Source organism: Panthera uncia (genome assembly GCF_023721935.1).
Source record: "Panthera uncia isolate 11264 chromosome A1 unlocalized genomic scaffold, Puncia_PCG_1.0 HiC_scaffold_17, whole genome shotgun sequence".
Lineage (NCBI taxonomy): Eukaryota > Metazoa > Chordata > Mammalia > Carnivora > Felidae > Panthera > Panthera uncia.
This window is the reverse complement of record NW_026057577.1, coordinates 27,648,765-27,669,725: the sequence shown is the minus strand read 5'-3', so window position 1 is coordinate 27,669,725 and position 20,961 is coordinate 27,648,765. Positions and strand designations below refer to the sequence as shown.

Below are 20,961 nucleotides of genomic sequence, written 5' to 3'. Positions count from 1 at the left end.
GGGGAGAGCTAGTGAGCTTGAAACTGATTGGCGGGGGGCGGCCGTGATTCAGCTTCAGGAGTCTGCCTAGAGACAATATAAGTTGGAATTCAGAAAAAAGCTTAGGCCAGGGATATAAATTTGCAAGTTGTCAGCAACGGAATGTTATTTAAAGCCAGGACACTGGAGGAGATTATCAAGGGACTGCAAGAAGATAAGAGATTAAAAGAGGTCCAAGGACTGAGCCTTGGAGATGAGGAAGTGCCAGCAAAGGAGACAGAAGATGAGCGCCCAGAGAGGTAGGAGGGAAACCACGAGAGGGTGGTGATGATCCAGGTGCCAAGGAGGGAGAGATGAACTCTTACATGCTACTGAGAAGCAAGCAAGGTGAAGCCTGATATTTGAGAACATGGAGAGCCCTTGACAGAGGTAGCTTTGCTGTAGTGGTGGGGGCTAAAGCCTGATGGGAGAAAGGAAGCAGGGAGAGGACTTGAGACAGCAAGAAGAGTCCATTCCTTCTAGGAGTTGGGCCATAAAAAGGAGCAGAGAAATTGGGTGAGAGTTTGAGGGGGATATAAGGCCAAGACATGATTTTTCTTTAAGATGGAAAAATCACAGTATTTTTGTGTACTGATGGGAATAATCCTGGAGAGAGGGAATTTTGATGATGTAGGTGAGAAAAGGGATAAATGTTGGAGTGAAGTCCTTGAGTAGACAGGTAGAGATAGCATCTGGTGTACAAAAAAAGGGGACTGTCCTTAAATAGGAGCATGGACAGTTCACCCATATTAGCAAAATGAAAACCAGAGTTGATGAGCACAGATGCAAGTGGGTGGGGGAAGTAGTGGTGGAGCCCGTGGAACTTCTCTGGTGAGGGCTTCTATTTTCTTAGCAAGCTAGGAACAGGTTGTCAGCTGAGAGTGAGGTGGAAGAGGAGGTATGAGGCAGTCGGCTGAGAGAGAGAGTGTAAGTGCCCTTGGAGGTGTGGTACGATTTCTGGGCAGCCTATAGGTCTCACTGAGGGAGGCTTGGGTTCATTAATTCAAAGTGAGACTGGTCAGCCCATTGTGGGTTTTTATTTGTCCCAGGCAGTCTGTGGATGCAGGTGTAGGGTAGATAGAGGGCTGAGTTTAACCAAGGCTGTGGTTTTGCCAGATGACCATTCTACAGGGAGGGGAGAGGGAGAGAGTATGGCATCAGACCATGGAATGTGAGCTGGGTAAGAAGGGAAGGGGGACTGAGGAGGCAAGGGAACATGAATATTTGCTTGGATCAGTAGGCTCCAAGACGAGCTGTTGGATTGGGGGCACAAGAAGGAGTGAGGTGGAGAGAGAGGTACTGTTTACTGAGAGGGGACACAGATCACCCAGTCAATGAAGGTACTGTACTGACAGATAACCACCAGTTGGAGGTCTGGCTGCTGGAGCAAGAGGCTGAGGTACTACGGAAGCCAAGATTGTGAAGAGGAGGCCAAGGGGCTGAAAGAGCTGGTTCATTTACATGAATGGAGAAACTAAAAACTAAGGCAGGAGTGCCCCTGGAGAGGAAAGGTGGGGAACTAGGATGGGCCAGGAGCTAAAATCTTCAAAGAACAAGGGGGAGAGACCAAGGGGGCCTGTCAATGGATGTCAAAAGTGGAGGAACGGGTGGTCTTGTCTGATGACATGGCTTCCAGACATGGGTATTTCCAAGGAGGAGGGCAAACTGTGACACTGAGAAGCAAAATGGTCATTCCCGATCCCACCAGGGACACAAGGACCACAGTAGGGGAAAGAGCCACCACTTGAGAGGCTGAAGGGAAAGCGGAGTCCTTACAGGAGAGGCAGTTTTCCATTAGAGCAAGAAAGCAAAGATGACATTCTGAAATGAGGTTGAGGATATGGGGAAATTCACTGATGCCAGACCATGAGTTTCAGAGACCAGTGAAAGGATTTCTAGACATGGGGTAGGGTAGTCGATGAGGTCAGAAAAGGGTAATGCAGAGGCACATGGGGCTTAGAGTCCTGGAGTGAAGGATACCTTTGGAATTCTGGACTTCATGTGGGACTGGTATGAACAGGGATAAAGGGGCTGTTGAGAGCAGTCCCGAGGAGCCCAAGGCAGAGGGTGGTGGCCAGGCTGGGTTTGTTGGGAGGGGAGAGGAGAGAGCACCTGTCGGGAGCCCTCTTCACTCCTCTGATGGTGGTCTGGAGGTTTGAGGAAGAGCAGTATTCCCAGAGCAGGTAGAGGCCTGCGCTCCCTCTTTACTCCCACATAGAAATATTACTCAAAACTCTCTTCATAGAACCAAAAAATAAAACTACAGACACATCAATGAAAGAGAGTTATCCAGAAATAGAGTCTTACATATGGCATAATAAATCTCTATAAAATAAAGTTTGCCCTCAAAACAGTAGAGATAAAAAGCATGATTCCCCCTGCCCCAGGGACAAGTCACTATTTGAGAAAAAATAAATCCAGATCTTTACCTTAAATCTTACACTAAATGAATTCAAGTGATCTAAAAAGCTAGTGTAAAAAATGTAATATTAGTATAAAGATTGAAATAGACCCACACATACATGATCAACTGATTTTTAACAAATAGTACCAAGGATGGGGCGCCTGGGTGGCTCAGTCATTTGAGCAACCGACTCTTGATCTCGACTCAGTTGATGATCTCACAGTTCATGAGTTCAAGGCTTGCGCCAGGCTCTGTGCTAATGGCACGGAGCCTGCTTGAGATCCTCTCTTTCTCTCTGCCCCTCCCCCCATTTGTGTTCTTTCTCTCTCTCTCCCTCTCAAAGTAAATAAATAAACTTAGGGGGGAAAAAAACACAAAAAAACCAAAACAGTATCAAGGCAACTCAATGGGGAGCAAACAATCTTTCCAGCAAATGGTCCTGGGACTATTGGATAGGCATATGTCAAATTCATACCACATACATATATCATTTATACTATATATAAAAATTATATGATATGGATTAGAGGCCTATATGTATGACCCATATCCAAATTATATATACAAATTTTATACAAAAATTATATTCAACACAATTTAAAAACAGGCAAAAGACTTGAATTTTAGAAGACTTTACCAAAGAAGTTATTTAGGTAACAGATAAACAACATGAGATGCTCAACATCTTTTGTCATTAGGAAAATATAAATGAAAACTATGAACCCACTAGAAGGATCAGAATTTAACAAGACCGACCAAATCAAGTACTGGCAAGGATGGGAACTGTGGTTGCCCTGGGACGGATGGAACACAAAAGTGCCATGTGGAAACACGGGGAAATTATGGGTATGTTGTATGAGCAAAGCAGAGTTTAACCTTCATTTGCTCAGTTGATAGACATTTCAGTTGTTGCCGGTTTGGGCTTGTGGCTGACGCAAAGATGTGTCACCCAGATCCTTCCTCAAGGAAGGATTTGCTGTCCAGTTGCAGAGAGTGTGATAAGCAGAAACCTGCAGCTAGTAGTTTATTCAGGGTCTGCCTGAGCTGCAGAGGGCTGCCTTGCCCCTTTTCAGAGCAGCTGGCATCCAGTGACTGAACAAAGCAGGGATATAGAGGCTGGGCCATTTTAATCCAATCTGGGACAATCCAGATGCACAATATTTGCTCCAGAGTTCCCTGCCAACTTGGCTTAGACGTCAATGAATGTGCATCACAGTTGGACTTCTTCTGCTCAATCCTGCTTCCTCTCCCTTCCTTTCATTGATGTTGATTCCTAATGTCCATGATAAATATCTTGTGCTCCAAACTCCATCTCAGCATCTGTTTCCTGGGAACCAGATTTATGACAGGGCTATGACAAACCAAGCTCCTATGACCATTCTTGTCCATGTTTCCTGTCCTATTAACACTCTTTTCTGTAGGATATTTGCCTAGGAATTGAATTGCTGGCTCGTAGTGTATGTTACTTTCAGCTTACTTGGATAATGCTGAACTGTTTTCCAAAATGTTTGTACATCTTTATGTAAATTTATATAGATGAATGTTTTTGCTTATTCAATTTGGTAAGTATGTAGTGATATCTTACTGTGATTTTAATTGACATTTGCCTGATGACCAAAAAATTTGAACAGTTTTATGTTACTGGCCTTTGTGTTTCTTTTTTTCAAAGTGCCTATCTTTTGCCCATTTTTCTTTTTCCCAAGTTATTCTATTTTTTGTATTATTTACTCATTTATTTTAAAACCACTTTATTAAAGTATGATTGACATACAGAAAGCTATACATATTTAATGTATATAGCTTGATGAATTTGGAATGCACATTCTTCTACTGGGTTGTCTTCTGTTATTATTTCTCATGAGTCCTGTATATATTCTGGATAAAAGCCTTTGATAGTTTAAAAAAAAATTTTTTTAATGTTTTATTTATTTTTGAAAGAGAGAAATAGAGCATGAGCAGGAGAAAGGCAGAGAGAGGGAGACACAGAATCGGAGGCAGGCTCCAGGCCTCGAGCTGTCAGCTCAGAGCCTGATGTGGGGCTTGAACTCACAAACCATGATATCATGACCCGAGCCGAAGTTGGACGCTTAACCGACTGAGCCACCCAGGCACCCCATAGCCTTTGATAGTTTTATCTGTTATTATTATCTTCTGCTACTCTGTAGATTGCCTTTTCACTCTCTTAATGTTGTCTTTTGATGAATATAAATTCTTCATTTTATCCGTCTTTCCTTTGTAATATTGCTTTTTGTGTTTTGTTTAAGACCATTTCCCTACCCAAGATTATGAAGATGTTCTTCTACATTGTTATTTTTCTACATTATTATTATTATTAATGTTTATTTATTTTGTGAGAGAGAGAGAGTGCATGCACACATGTGTGGGGGAGGGACAAAGGGAGAGAGAGGATCCCAAGCAGGGTCCATGATGTCAGTGCAGAGCCCAGTGTGGGCCTTGATCTCAAAACGTGAAATCATGACCTGAGCCAAAATCAAGAGTTGGATGCTTAACCCACTGAGCCATGCAGGTGCCCCTCTACATTATTATTTTAAAACTTTACAATTTTGGCTTTTCTATTTAGGTCCATATACACATGAAGTTGATTTTGGTGTATGGTGTAAAGTAGGGGTTCAATTTCATTCTTTTCCTATATAGATCCTCAGTTGTTCCAGCCAAGTTTATTAAGAATCTTTCTGCCAATGCTGTACCATGCCACTTCTGTCAAAAACCAAGCATCTAGATATGTGCAGCTCTGTTTCTGTAATCTCATCTCTATTCTATTGAACTGCCTATCCCCCAAATCCAGGCCCTCTCCTAATTACTATAGCTTTATAGTAATCTGATATAGTAATAGCAATTCCTCTAACCTCGTTCTTCCTCTAGAGTGACTTAGCTATTCTTGGCCTTGTGCATGTCCACATAAATTTTGGAATCATCTTGTCCAGTCCCACAAAAAATCCTCATGAGACTTTATAGAAATAAAATTGAATCTATAGATCACTTTGGGAAGAACTGATGATCTTTGTAATATTTTAGTCTTCCAATCCATGAACACTATAGCTTCATTTATTAAGATCTTTAATTTCTGTCTATAATGCTGTAAATTTTTCTGCATTGGAGACTTATTCAAATTTTATTGCTTTATTCCTAGTGATTTGATATTTTAAAATGATATTCTAAGTGCTATCCTTTTAAAATATCATTTCCTTTTTGTTGCTGTTAAATACATTGATTTGTATATATTTACTTTTTTTAAATACAAGAAAGTTGCTGGACTTTGTTAATAATTCTAATTACCTGTAGAGCATTTTAAAAATTTCCTCTGTATACTATCAAAACATCTATAAATAAAGGAAATTTTGTTTCTTCCTTTTCCAGTCCTTATTCCTCTTCTTTCTTCACTGTGTTGGCCAAGATCTCCAGTATGATGTTGAATAAAAGTGGTGGTAATGGATATCTTTGTTTTGTTCCAATTTTCAAAGGGAAAATTTCCAATGTTTTACCACTAAGTATGATGCTTGCATTAGTTATTTTTTAAAAGACAGCCTTTTTAAAATTAAGGAAGTTTCTTTCCAGTTCCAGTTTGGCTCAAGGTTGTTTTTTTCCCCCACTATTTATCCATTTGATTCAATGGATGTTGCATTTTATAAAATGCTTTTTCTGCATCCACTGAGATAACTATAGAATTTTTCTTCTTTAATCTATTAATGTGATAAATTACATTGACTGGTTTTTGAAAGTTAAACAAAGCTTAAATTTCTAGGATAATTATAACTTGGTCATATGAACTATCTTTTTTATTATATGATGATAAATTTTGTTTATTTTATTATTTAAAAAATGTGTTTTTTTTAACATTTATTTATTGTTAAGAGACAGAGTGCGAGCAGGGAGGACTACAGAGAGAGGGAGACACAGAATGTGAAGCAGACTCCAGGCTCTGAGCTGTCAGCACAGAGCCCAACATGGGACTCAAACCCACAAACTGAGATCATGACCTGAGCTGAAGTCAGATGCTCAACCGACTGAGCTAAATTTTGTTTAATTTAAAGTTTATTTATTGAGGGAGAGAGAGAGAGGGAGGGAGGGAGAGAGAATGAGTAGGGGAGGGGCAGAGACAGAGAATCCCAAGCAGGCTCCACACTGTCAGCACAGAGCCCAACAGGGGGCTCCAACTCACTAACCCCAAGATCATGACCTGAACTACAATCAAGAGTCTGATGCTTAACCAACCGAGCCACCCAGGTGCCCCAATAAATTTTAATAATACTTTGTTTAGGGTTTTTATATGCATGTTCATAAACAAGACTGGCCTTCAATTTTCCTATATTGACCCTGTTAGATTTGGGGGTCAGGGACATATTAGATCCATGAAATGAGTTAGAAGGATAACTTTAGTCTTTGGGAGTAGAAACTTCTCAACTTGTGGAAGTTTGTATATGAATGGTATTTTCTATCTGGAAAAAGAAATCTTTGTGGAAAGATTTTAAATTACTGATACAATCTCTTTAATAAAATATACAATACAAAATATTTAGGAATAAATAGAATCAAGTACAAATATAAAATATAAAACATAAAGTATAAAACATAAAATATTTAGGAATAAATATAATCAAGCAAATATAGGACTTATATACTGAAAATTATAATGCATTTTTGAGAGAAATTAAGGGGAAAAAAGAAATTAAAGAAGACCTAAATAAATGGAATAGATACCCTATGTTCATGAATCAAAAGACAATATTGTTCAGATGGTAACCTACAGATTCAATGCAATCCCCATTCCAATGAGTTTCTTTGCAGAAACTACCAAGCTGATCCTATATCATGTAGAAAATGCAAGGGACTCAGGACAATGAAAACAATCTGGGTAAAAACCAAAAAGTTGGAGGACTCACACATCCTGCTTTCAAAACTTACTGCAAAGCTACAGAAATCAAGACTATGTGATATTGGCATAACGAATAAACACACAGATAATAGAATAAAAGTGAAAATTCAGAAATAAACTCTTACATTCAAGGTCAACTGATTTTCAACAAGGGCACAAGACAATTTAATGGGCTAAAAGAAAAAACAGTGCTGGAACAACTGAATATTCACGTACAGAAGAATGCAGTTGGATCCCTACCTCACATCATACCTAAAAATTAACTCAAACCAAATCAAAGATCCAAATGTAAGAAATAAAACTCAAACCATTAAAAGAAAACATAGATGTAAATATCTGTTACTTGGATCAAGCAATCATTTCTTAGCCATGAAACCAAAAGCACAGGCAACCAAAGAAACATATAAACTTGGACTTCATCAAAATTAAAAATTTTATGCTACAGAGAGCAACATTAAGAAAGTATAAAGACAATCTAGATGATGGTAGAAAATTTTTACAAATCATATATCTGACAAAGGGCTTTTATCTAGAAAATATAAAGAACTCTTACAACTCAAAAGTAGAAAGACAAATGCTCAATTTAAAAATGGGCAGGGGCGCCTGGGTGGCTCAGTCGGTTAAGCGTCCGACTTCAGCTCAGGTCACGATCTTGCGGTCCGTGAGTTCGAGCCCCGCGTCGGGCTCTGGGCTGATGGCTCAGAGCCTGGAGCTTGCTCCCGATTCTGTGTCTCCCTCTCTCTCTGCCCCTCCCCTGTTCATGCTGTGTCTCTCTCTGTCTCAAAAATAAATAAACGTTAAAAAAAAAATTAAAAAAAAAATAAAAATGGGCAAAGGATCTGAATATACATTGCTTCAAAGAATATATACAAATTGCCAATAAGCACATGAAAAAATACTCATTATTAGTCATCAGGGAAAAGCAAATGAAATCATACTCTGATACTACATCATACATACCACTAGAATGACTACAATTAAAAGAACAGATAATAACAAATGTTGGCAAGGATGTGGAGAAATTAGAACTCTCATACACTACTGGTAGAAATGTAAAATAGTGCAACTGCTTTGGAAAACAATCTGACAGTTCCCCTAAAGATTAAATATAGAGTTACCATATGATCCAGAAATTCTACTCCGAGGGATATAGGAAAGGAAAACATATATCTATAGCAAAACTTATACATAAATGTCCATAGCAGCATTATTCATAGTATTCCAAAAGTAGAAACAACCCAAGAGTCATGAACTGATAAACGGATAAACCAAATAAATGGAATATTATCCAGCCATAAAAAGGAAAGAAATTCTAATACATGCTACCACATGGATAAACCATGAAAACATTACATAAGTAAAGAAGCTAGTGACAAAAGACCACATATTGTGTGATTCCACTTAAATGAAATATCCAGAATAGGCAAATCCATAAAGAGAAAATAGGGGTACCTGGCTGGCTCAGTAGATGGAGCATGTGACTCTTGATCTTGGGGTTGTGAGTTCGAGCCCCATGTTGGGCGTAGAGTTTACTTAATAATAATAAAAAAAGGGCAGCAAGTAGATTAGTGGTTATCTAATGCCCTGGAGGTAGGGTATAGGGGGAAAAGTGAAATGACTCCTAATGGGTATGATTTTTTGAGGAGAAGGGTGATGAAATGCCCTAAAAGTGATTGCAGTGATCATTGCACATCTTTGTGAATATACTAAAAACTACTGAATTCTATACCTTAAATAGATGAATTGCATGGTATGTGAATTATATGTCAATCAAGTTATTTATTAAAAAAATATATATCAGAGGCACCTGGCTGGCTCAGTCGATGGGGCATGCAACTCTTGATCTCAGGGTTATGAGTTTGAGCCCCATGTTGGTTATAGAGATTACTTAAATAAAAAAATAAATACATTTTAATGGACCTGAGAATCAGGAGGACTCTGATGACCCTCAGCCAGCCAAAAGCATTTCAGTGTCATGGTCAGGTATTGGAAATTGGCAGGATGGGGAGTGATGTGAACAAGGAAGAAAGGAAAATACAGGGGAAAGACTTGGAAGAGTTATCTGGCCATGAAGGCAGAAGTGAGACTTGATGGAAAAGAAGGCTCAGGAGTATGTATTCTTTAGAGTCACATTACATACCTCAGCCTGCGATCTAGCTCATCAAAGCAGCTAGTGAAGCTGATTCTGTGGGCCTTTCCAGCCTTCTCTCCTGATGCTGGTCAGACCAGCCAGGCCAGTCCTCTCTTCCTATACCACTAAAACTTAGCCACCTGGAAAGGCTTACCACACCCCACCTCATCTTGGAGCCTTTCCCAAGAGGTGCCATCTCCCACTGACCTCTCCCTTCTCAGCCTGCTTTCACACTGCATACAAGATGTCATCACTATATTGTTATCTTACATGACCAGGTATTCCAGATTCACCAATGCTGTCCTGGTGACCTGATTTGGGGAGTAGGATATTGTCTAGAGCCTGGGACCCAGAACCTTCAGCCTGCCAAACTCATTAATAAAACATTCTCTTATGACCATCACCCATGCCTGGCTTCTATAGGCTGGCCCCTCTTTGAGGATATGGTCATTGAATGTGGGTTTCTAGGAAGCCATGGTTTCTAGGAAAGCCTACATGTGCCCACCCATTCCATGTGGGCCAGAGTCAGCAAGAAAGACATATTTATTAAGCCTTGGGCCCCAGTATTTTCAGAAGAGCACAAGCCCCATGAGGCTGGCCTTAAGGTGTGCGGGGGACTTCTCTATACCCTCCCCACTCTTGGAAAAGAAAAATGCTGTTAATTGTCATATGAAATAAAGGCTTTGATAAAGCCCAGTAAATGGTGCTTAGCTTTTTTGAACACAGTGTTTCCCAAAAATATTTGTCCTTGGGACCTTTTGTCCACCCCATCCACTATCATCCAGGAACACATCACCCCAACAAAAAAGTCTAGAACCTGTAACTGGCACTTGTGGGCCAGCCTACAAATTTCAATGGCCAACCTCTCCTCCTCCACCAGGACCCTTCTCTGTATCTTACATATTCTCCTCTAAGGCATAGCCCACAGCTATCTCCACCTGCTGGGGTGCCAGTATCTCTGAGTCACCTGTTCCCTTAAACACACAGAGACCCCTCTCCCCACCTCATACCCACAGCTGGCTATTGCTTCCAACATTGAATATCCTTGAGTATGCCTGTCCTTTCCCTATCCCCCTTTCCAGGTCATTCCTTACAGCTCTCTGGGTTGCCCCTGTGAGGCCATGGGCATGAGACACCACATTTGGCAACAAGCCAAGGCGGCAGCACTGGGCTTTGAAGTATTCTCAGAACCTGAGTCCCCTCTCTCAGCTTCTCTACCCCATAGGGATTCTGCCCCAGATAGCAGAAGAGCAGGGTATAGGGCAGGATCAGAGGTGGAAATGGGCATGGGGCCACAATCCAGTAGCAGCTTTTCCCATGGGCAGGGATCAGAGGACCGTCCCTATGCCTAAGTTTGGCACTTGGTGAATGATCATTGACAGTTCTTAGAAGCCCCCACTCCTCCAGACCCTAGTGGGGGCACATTCTCCACGAGGGAACTGGACACTTCCCAAAACTCGACACATCCTGGCTGGAGCTGGCTGTGGGCTGGGCACCCCCGGGCTAGCCGGGCAGGGCGGGGTGTCCTGGAGAGCCGCGGATGGGCCTCACACCCAGGCTGGGCCAGGACACCCCGTCCTTGGCCGAGGCCCAAACCGGCTCTGTTTACAGAATCTGTCAGCTCTGTTCCCCCTCCCCCACCCGGCACTTCCCCTAGAGTCCTGGGGGCTGGGAGAGGGGCAGGCGGAGCCTGAGGGAGACTAGGAGGCAGCCAAATCCCAGTCTGGTTCCTCAATCCTCCTCCCCTTCTTGGCGCCTAGGGTCTATCTCCGCCGGTTCTCCAATCTTCTGGTTTCCCTTTCAAAAGCATTGGGTGGGAATGCGCCTTTTAAAAGAGAAATCTGCAAAAGACAACGCTTACTCCCAAGGAAAGTTTAGCTAATGGTGGAAAGATAAGACACTGAGCCGGCAGGCGCAGGGAGAGTTTTCTAGGCAAGGGGTTCCTGGATACCTCCAGACAGCCCGGAAGGAGGCTCTCTCTTTCCTTGGGACCCCAAACTCATGGGCCCCTGGGAATTTTTCCAAGAACTACCAGAGGGACTTGGCGCAAATTAGATGTAACCCGTCGGGCAGGCTGGGGGCTTTCGGGGGGCAGCGACGTCTCGAGATAAGGCCAACGGCCGGACAGGCCACCGTGACTCAGCTGCCTTGGGCTGCAGGGAAGCTCCACGGGCGCCCCCAGGAGCCGGAGGGGGAAGGCGGGACCCGGACTGCGTTGCTCCGCCCCTACCCCGCCCCCTGGCTCCGGGAAAGCCTGCCCACCACCCCCAGCTTCCCAGAGGCGCCCGGATTTCCCACGGGTTTCCCCACCTGCTGCAAATAGTAACAAAGGCTGGCGTTTGCAGAGCGCTCACGCTGTGCTAGGTACTTAGCAGGAATCGTGTCTTTTGTGACCTTCAGCAAGGCTCTGAAGAGGGCACCACTTTTGCTGCTAGAGAAAGAAACCGAGGCTCAAAGAGGTCAAGCTACTTATTGAAGGTCACACAGCTACTGAGTGGTAGGGGCCAGAGTTTACAAAACCTGATACTTCTTACCCCTTAGGGTACCATGTCCTGACCTTCCTGTTGCTAGCGGGTCCTCTGGGCCTTTCTAAGGAACCAGGACATCCCCTGGTTTGGGGGCTAACACATTACAAATATTTATCTTGGGGCAAATTCAGTGATATTGATTACGTGTGTCCTGAACTCCCAGCCTGGTTTCACATGGTGGCAAAATTCCCCAGCCTTAAGTTTCCCTTTGACCCCCACTCTGACGGAAACTCCTGGGCACAGGGCTGGGCCCCCAGGGAACACTGCCACGCCAACGCTTAGCCCTGCCCTCTGGAGAGATGCAGTCTCCAGAAAGCCCCTATCTTGCTTACAGATTAGTCCCCCAACCCTGGGACCTTGCCAAGAGAGAAGCAGCAGGTGCACACCACCCCCCTGCTGCTGGCTGGGCCCTGACCATATGCGGTCAAGGACAGGACAGTGCCACAGAAAGCCAAGTCTGAGCCACAGAAGAGGTCAAGGAGCAAAGGGCAATCTGTACCCTAGGGCTGTCCTGGGAGCTAGTGAGCTCCATGTTATGTGGTGTGGAAGAAATGATTCAAAAATAGGGTGGGATGAGATGACCTCTGAAACCCCAAATTCCTCTCTCCTGTGAGTCAGGCAGTGTCCAAGTGAATAGCCTGTTGTGACAGCCACTCACATAGAAACTTTCCCAGACTCTCTCATTTTCTTCCCCTTTGGCCTTTTTCTTTGGGGACCTGGGACCTTTCTCCTGGAGACTCGGGAAGTATTGGGAAGGAGATCACTGCCACATGTCCCTGCCTCAGTTTGCTACTCTGTCTCAGCGGCCATTATGTAGGCTCTGGGAGGGCTCTGACTTGTGGGGAGTAAGGAAGGAAGCAAAGAAGGAAGGAAGGAAGGACCACGAGAGGGAGAAATCTTGAGACCAGGGACTGCTTCTGTGGCTGAGTTGGTTTGACCTTTGGCCCCAGTCATAGCTCCATCCTCTTCCCCTAGATATGAGATCTTGAGCACTGTCACTTTATCTCCCAGGGCCTCTGTGAAATGAAAGAACTCTAATATCAACCTCCCTTGTTGGGAGGGTTGTCGGTAGCAACAGTGAGTGACTGCTGGGGGTAAGGTCATCTGAAACACAATTCTGTGCCTGTGCCCAGTGGGCAGTCCAGCTCTACAAGCAGACATCATTCGTCATGGTTCTGTCTGAGGAAATAAGTCCCCAAAGACAGGCCAGTTTGGATGGGAGAGGAGGGAGAAAGGGACGTGACTAGGGGCTGCAGGGGATGGGTCTCCTGCAGCAGGAAGAGCTATGGTCTGGGGTCAGTGGACCTGTGTCCTAAAGATACTAAGTACTGCCTCTGTGGTCCAGCATGGTGCTAGGTGCTTCACAAACATTGTCATATTTAGTTCTATCTACAAGGCAGGTAGTGTTGCCATCCCCATTTTATAGTTAGCAAAAGCAAGGCTTAGAGAAGTTAGGTGAGCTGTCATCGGAGGGGCACGGAGTCATAGCCAGGCAAGCTGGCTCTGGAGCCCTGTCCTACCCAACTCCTGACTCAGGTCCCTCCTCAACTGCCCCCACAGTTGTCTTAGGGGCTGGTACCCGGTGGCCCAGCAGATTGTACCCAGTTCCCCAAGGTCCGTGCCCTTGCCTGGCACCCTCTCTCTGCCAGTTGCCTTGTCCACCCAGAACAGTGCTGGTCAACCTGAGTCTAGCATCATGACAGTGTTATACCTTGTACCTTGTACCTTGTACAGAGAGACAGGGACTAGGATCAAAGCCCCAAATGACAGGAGACAGGGTATGGGGGAGAGGTCTTGCCTGGTGCTCAGCTTTGCACAGCAAAGGAAGAAAAGAAGACTGGGAGGCAAGGATCCACCCCTACCCACCCTGAATTCAGAACTAAGAAGTGACCTTAGGCACCTTGTTACCAGACCAGCTATGGTTCCATAAGCGTTAGTTTTAGCGAAGGTTTTAGATGGTCATCAAGTGAAGGTTTTAGATGGTCATCAAGGAAGCTGTAAGACTGAGGCTGCCCTAACTAAGAGGTAATACTGGAGGACCTCAAGTCCCCCACACCTAATTTTCCTGTCAGAATCATGACCTAGCCTAGGGCATTCCCTGATCAAAGCCCTGTATCACCAGGAGGTCTGGAAAACCTCTGTCCAGTGGCTCTGAGCCCCACATGGGTTCCCTGCCTTTAGTTAGAAGAGCCCCCTCTTTGCCCTCACACCTCCACTCCCAAGGAACTCTTCCTCTGTCCTTGGAAACAAACTGCTCCCAACTTCAAAGCATTATAATCCCCCCCAAAGAGCAATCTTGAGAATGTCAAGGGGAAATTATTGAATTATCCTGGTTGGCAGAAAAATCTAATTTATAGCAAAGCACTTCTCCTGAAGTTTTAATAGATTTTTTTCCTCCGATGGATTTTAATGTGCAATTGTTTCCCGGGCTCGGAAATTTAGTTGGAAGCACTGACATCACTTTTCAATGCTTGATTTATTGCCAGCTCTCTGCTTTTGAGCCTGATAGCAAACCCAACATTCTATTTTCCTAAACTGAGAGACTGCACTTTCTGTTTATCCTGCTAGACCAGACATCTGATGGCACTGCCATCTCATTAAGGGTGTAAGGAGGACTGGCGATCTGGCTGAAACTTTCATGCCCTCCCTACCTGGCTCCCAAGGACAAGTCCCCTCCTTGAGGATTTTGCTGGATGGAATCTTAGTACTATGTTATGAGGATACTGTTGATCTGTGGACACCACCGGGGGCAATGGCATGGCTAACCTTCCCCTCTGCCCACTCCCTGCCTCTCAGTCCATCAAGGTGTGTGGCACAAAATAAGGGCTCAGCCAATAGGTGTTGATTCAAAGAGAGTGGGGCAAGAGGGTGGTGTGACTGAGTGTCAGAGTCCTGCTTGGGCCAATGACAGCTTAGGCCAAGGAACATTGTGTTGACATCTTTGCCCAAGCTCCAGTCCATTGGATTGCAATCATCTGGGCATAGCACAGGGGCAGCAGGTAAGAGTGCTGTCTAGAGATTTTAATTAATGGCAGCATGACCAACTCAGGAGAAAGGGGCACAAAGGCATCAAAAAAATACACTCTACCCCCAAAGATAAGAAGCTTAGTGAGCCCCCAGCCACCTTTCAAGAGTATCTGACTAGGGCAATGCTTAACCCAAACTTGGTAAGGAGAGTGGGGCTTTTGGAATGTACAACAGGCAGAGAAGGGAGTTATTTAGGAATAAAATAGACTTCCTTTGATCCCTTGGAATGATGATACCCATTTTACAGACACAGAAAATGAGGCTCAAAGAGGGGCAGAAACTCACAAAGCTTTGGCAAACAGCCAAAGTGACACTGAGATCCAGCTGTTTGACTCCCTGAGGTCTCTTTTCACAGCAGTGTGGGAGGCTGTACCAGGCTCTTGCTAGACTGACCCTGCAGGACTCAGCAAAGTTCAGGATCCTTTGAAAGAGTGGGCATCCCTCAGGCCCCCAAAAGAGGTTGCCGACCATCTAGTTTTAGAATAGGTTGACAGGCCCATGGATATTCCTTCCTAGGTCACCCCTGTTTTCTGGGGGTTTCTCCTAGCAATCCTGCCATCTCTGACCCCATGTACCCAAATATCCAGACCCTGTCCCCCTCAGAGATTTCAGTCTCTTTCTTCCCAGAGATCCCTGCTGTCGTGCCAAGTGAAAGGATCATTTGGCCAGAGAGGGGTGTGCACAAGGAATGAGGAGGAAAGGGTCTGTACCCTTTTGATCACTCCTTCTCTCTATACTGTGTCCTCCCCCATTTCTCCCTGACTGCCTTATCTTTTATCCTTGGGAAATTTGGGGTTCCTATCACAGGGCAGTATCAGGAACAGAGTCAAACGGCCTGGCCTCTCGGAAGCCCTAGAGGAGGTCCCTGGGGCTAGAGGGGTCACCCTGGCCAGAGTCCCTATCTGGACATGGAAGTTGGGACTTCCATGGAAGTGGCAGGAAGTTGGGAAACACTCCCAGTGTGTAGGGCTGAAGCAGACCCTGCACACTTTGTGAGACTACTCCCATCACATCCAGCCCTCTGGAGCAAATCCAGGAGCCCAGCCAGGAGAGAGTGGTTTGGGGGGGCACATAGAATTGTGAAGAGGGGGATCATGGCAGGTGTTTCTCTCTAACTTCAGGGCAGAGACAGGCCTGGGGCTGAGGATCCTAGAGACTCCACTCCTATAAGGAAGGTATCCTCACCACTCAAGCTGCAAAAGCTCTGTCATGGGGACAGAGTACATTGTCACAGGGCTATTCCCCTGGCAACCTGCCTCTTAAGGTTCCACCAGACAAGCTTCTGCTCAGGAGTGAGGGAGAGCTACTACCCTCATTAATTCACCCTGCCCCTCCAGATTTAATGACTTCCCAAATGCTATCTCTGCTGGGACAAGTCCCCAGCTGTGTCCCAGCCAGCTGGAACCCAGGTGACCTGATTCCCTTCCTGGTACTCATCTCTGTACCCCCTGGCAGACTTGTGACTGCACCAGACATGGATGTGAGCCAGGCCCAAGAGAGCTGAGTGGCAGGTGGGGGGAAGAAGAAGGAAACTTGAGCAAGCTGGTTATGCAATTCTAGCTCCTGGGGATGGGGAGTTTATGACAGGCCAAGACTGGGACACTTTTTCTGAGGGTGTTGGGAAGCAGACTTCCAGGATGCTTCCAGAAGGACAAAATGGAGATCAGGGATGAGGAAGCTGCTGAGAGGACCCCAAATACATGTTAAGTCAGTCTTCAGTAGGTCTGGGAGCTTTGAGGGTCCCAACTGGTCAGCTAGAAAGGCAGGACCAAGGAGTGCTCAACATGGTGCCCCAGTCCCCCACCTGCAGTTTGGTAGGATGAGGTGTAGGGCAGCCCAGTTCTGGAAGGAGGTATGCATGAGCAGGGCTCTGGCCCCACCCATGAAAGCTCCCCAGTGCCACAGCCCCTGCTGACCAGCCATTCTGATCAGACCATGGGGCAGGGTCCCTTGCCTAGGTTTCTGAAACCTTACCCTCTGGTGAGTAATTTCTGGGAATTTGTGCCTGGCATCAAGATCAGAGATTTTGCTCTCCACCTCCTACCTCTGAAGGATTCACGAAGAAGGGCTTTCTTGAGGGCCCTGGGGGATGCTTCTGATCTGAGAAGGCTCCAGAGGCAGGATGAGGGGCATGTGTGGACCTGAAGCACTTGGGGCAGGAGGTTTCTGGACCAGGTCCTCCATCCCACGCACCCTGGCACAGGCTCCCTGGGTCTGAGTCTGACAGGCACCAGAGGCTGGCATGCTTGATGGTGGTCATGCAACAGGCATGTCCACCACCCAAGCCCTTGGCCCCCAGCCCATGCCTCAGTCCCACTGCCTCTCAGTGCCAAGCAGACTCAACAAGGGCAGTAGAGAATGGCCTGAGCTCAAGTTGCAGCTGGAAGTCCGGGCTAGACTTAAAGAACTTTCTGAATATAGGAGCTGTGATGTGTAACCAGCAGAGGTGTGAGAAGGTAGACTAATCACTCAACTCTCAACAACCACATGCCAGCCTTGTCCCTTCAACTTGTTTTTTCCACTGGTCAGATCTCAGGAAATGGCAATGCCAGCCACCTATCCACCCAAGCCCCCTGGGAAGTGAGCCCTTCAGCCCCATGGCCAACCCAGCATCTTTTCCTTCCAAACATCTCCAGAAACAGTCCCTAGCCCTCCACCTCCACTGCTACTACTCAGGCCAAGCCACCACCACCCCTCTTGTAGATGCCTGTAGCAACCTCTCCCTGTCTGCCTGCTCCTATCCATGCCCTTGCTGTCCATTCTCCACCCAACAGCCAGAGCGAACTCAGAATTTAAGTCAAAGGGGTCTCTCTCCTGCTGCAGACCCTCCAGGGGACTATGATCCCCTTGGGTAAAGGTCCTGCCCAGTCTGGCTCCAGGACATCTCCTGCTACCTTGACTCAACATTCAGCCACACAGTGACCTCATTCTGCATGCCCCTAGCTTCACCATGACTCTCCCATCTTCCTGGACTTTAAACTGTCACTTACTCATTTTTTAAGACCAGGAAGACTTTCTGGTCTGCCAACCCGCTCCAAGGCTCTGAGAATTCTTGCTGAACCTGAATCCATCTCCCCAATACCTATCACCTCTTGCTGTCATCTTTACTCTGAAATCTACCTACTTAAGAGTGACAGCCACAATCAAGACAACAATAGAACAGACATGTGAAATGACCACAACCCATCATCAATGATATCATCATCATCACTGCTCACTGTTACTGAGCACATTGTAGGTGCCCAGTACTACTGTAAGCATTTTATGTGGATTAAGTCATTTAATCTTTGTGAAAATCCTATGAAGTCAGATTTGCCTTAAATTCCAAGATGCCCCATAGGGAGTCAGTGTGGCCTGAGGTGGATAGGAAGGTTTTGTGGTAGAAGTAGGAATGGAACTGGGGTTCAAGGGATGAGGAATAACTGGTAGACAGGCACAGGAGAAGTAGTCCAGGCCAGTATGAAGAATACTCCTAATAGTAATAATATATTGAGCACTTACTATGGACCCTTCACTGTGCTCAAGAGCTTTATATTTATTATCTTGTTGGACACTTACAACAACCATGAGAGGTAGATATCAAGAGTCCCATTGTGCAGACAAGGACACTGAGTAACTACTGCTGGTCTCCAGCCTTGGAGGGAAAGAAACAGCCTTGGCCCAAGAGGCTTCAGTCCCCTGAAGAAAGAGCCCAGGACAAGGAGAGCAGGACTGTTGGTATAGGAGGGAGTGGACACTCAATACTTGCTCTGAGGGGGAGCAGTGAGGGCTGGAGGTCCCATCGCAGAGGAAGTGGGAGAGGACCAGAGCTGGGCTTTGAAGGATGGGCAGGAGTTAGAGAGGCAGAAATAAGGGGAGGTTGGTGATGGAGGATGGGGGCCACATAGCCCCCTTCTTCTGGCCCTCGTCACCTTCCCCACTATCTCCCAGGATCCCAAGAGTAAGCTTCCAGAGGAGAATACTTACAAATTTAAGTGCCTCATACCCATGCAACTTTTTCTTTTTTTATTATCATAAAATACACCTAACCTAAAATGTACCACTTTAACTATTTTTAAATGTATGTTCAGGGGTATTAAGTACAACCTCATCACTGTGCAACCATTACCACCATCCATCCCCAGAACTTTTTCATCATTCCAAACTGATTAATAATTCTCCATTCCCCCCTCCCCCCAGTCCACAACCACCATTCTACTTTCTGTCTCTATGAATTTGACTACTCTAGGTACCTCATACAAGTGGAATCATGCAGTATTTGTCTTTTTGTGTCCAGCTTATTTCATTCAGCATAATGTCTTCAAGGTTCATCCTGATGTAGCATGTGCCAGAATTTCCTCCCTTTTTAAAACTGAGTAATATTCCATTGTAAATCTAGACCTCATTTTGCTTATCCATGCATCCACTGATGAGCATTTGAATTGTTACTACTTTTTGCCTATTGTGAATAATGGTGCTATGCCCTTGAGGGTACAAACATCTGTTCAAGTCCCTGCTTTCAGTTCATTTAGGCACATATCCAGAAGTGGATTTGCTGGATCATATGGTAATTCTGTGTTTAATTTGTTGAGGTGTTGTTTTCCACAGCAGTGACGCCATTTTACATGCTCATTGGCAATGCACAAGGGCTTCCAGTTTCTCCACATCCTTGCCAAAACGTGTTATTTTCTGTGTAGTTTTTTTTTTTTAATGATAGTCATCCAAATGGATATGATGTGGCATCTCATAGGGATTTTGATTTTGATATTCTTAATAATTACTGACGTCGAGCACCTTTTTATGTGTTTATTGGCCATCTGTATATTTTCTTTGAAGAAATGTCTATTCAAGTCCTTTGCCCACTTTCAAATCTGGCTATTTGGGTTTCTTTTGTTGTTGAGTTGTAGGGGTTCTTTAGATATTCTGCACATTAGCTCTTTATCAGGTATATGATTTGCAAATATTTCTCCCACTCCGTAGGGTTCCTTTTCACTGTTGGTAGTGTCCTTTAATGTACAAAAGTTTTTCATTTTGATAAAGCCAATTCATCTATTTTGCTTTTGTTGCCTGGGCTTTTGGTGTCATATTCAATTAATCACTGCCAAATCCAATGTCATGAAGATTTTCTTTTATTTTTTCTTCTACAAGTTTCATAGTTTAGTTCTCATGTTTAGGTCTTTGATCCATTTTGTCTTAATATTTGTTGATGGTGTGAGGTGAGGACCCATCTTCATCCTTTGTGCGCAGATACCCAGTTTTCCCAGTACCACTTGTTGAAAAGACTGTCCTTTCCTCAGTGGATGGTCTTGGCACCCTTGTCTAAGAGTATTGGACCATATATGTGAGGATTTATTTCTGCGCACTTCATTCTGCTTTATTTGTCTGTCTGTCTGTCTGTCTGTCTTTATGCCAGTACCACACTGTTTTGATTACTGTAGATTTGATTACTGAAGCTTTGTATTCAGGAGATATGAGACCTCTAACTTTTTTCTTTTTTTTTTTTTTTTTTTTAAACGTTTATTTATTTTTTGGGACAGAGAGAGACAGAGCATGAACGGGGGAGGGGCAGAGAGAGAGGGAGACACAGAATCGGAAACAAGCTCCAGGCTCTGAGCCATCAGCCCAGAGCCTGACGCGGGGCTCGAACTCACGGACCGCGAGATCGTGACCTGGCTGAAGTCGGACGCCCAACCGACTGCGCCACCCAGGCGCCCCAACTTTTTTCTTTTTAAACATTGTTTTGGTTATTCGAGATTCTGTAAGATCCCATTTGATTTGTGGTTTTTTGTTTGTTTGTTTGTTTGTTTTAAGTAATCTCTACACCCAATGTGGGGCTCAAACTCATAGCTCCAAGATAAAGAGCCCCATGCTCCACCAAGTGAACCAGCCAGGTGCCCCTGAGAAATTCCATTTGAATTTCAGGATGGGTTTTTCTTCTCTATCTAAAAAAAAAAAAAAAAAACAAAAAAACAAAAAAAAA

The 20,961-nt window shown here is 44.8% G+C and overlaps 1 long non-coding RNA gene across 2 annotated transcripts in view; it reads right to left on the bottom strand.

The window, feature by feature from the left end:
* LOC125935498 (uncharacterized) overlaps window positions 1-20,961 on the bottom strand; it is an 80,561-nt gene that overhangs the window by 23,652 nt on the left and 35,948 nt on the right. The window contains exon 3 of one of the 2 annotated variants that reach the window (XR_007461696.1): window positions 3,062-3,749. The exons of the other annotated variant lie outside the window; for it this stretch is intronic. This is a non-coding gene — a long non-coding RNA (uncharacterized LOC125935498). Of the gene's footprint in view, window positions 1-3,061; window positions 3,750-20,961 lie in introns of those variants that run through there. 2 annotated transcript variants of the gene reach the window in all.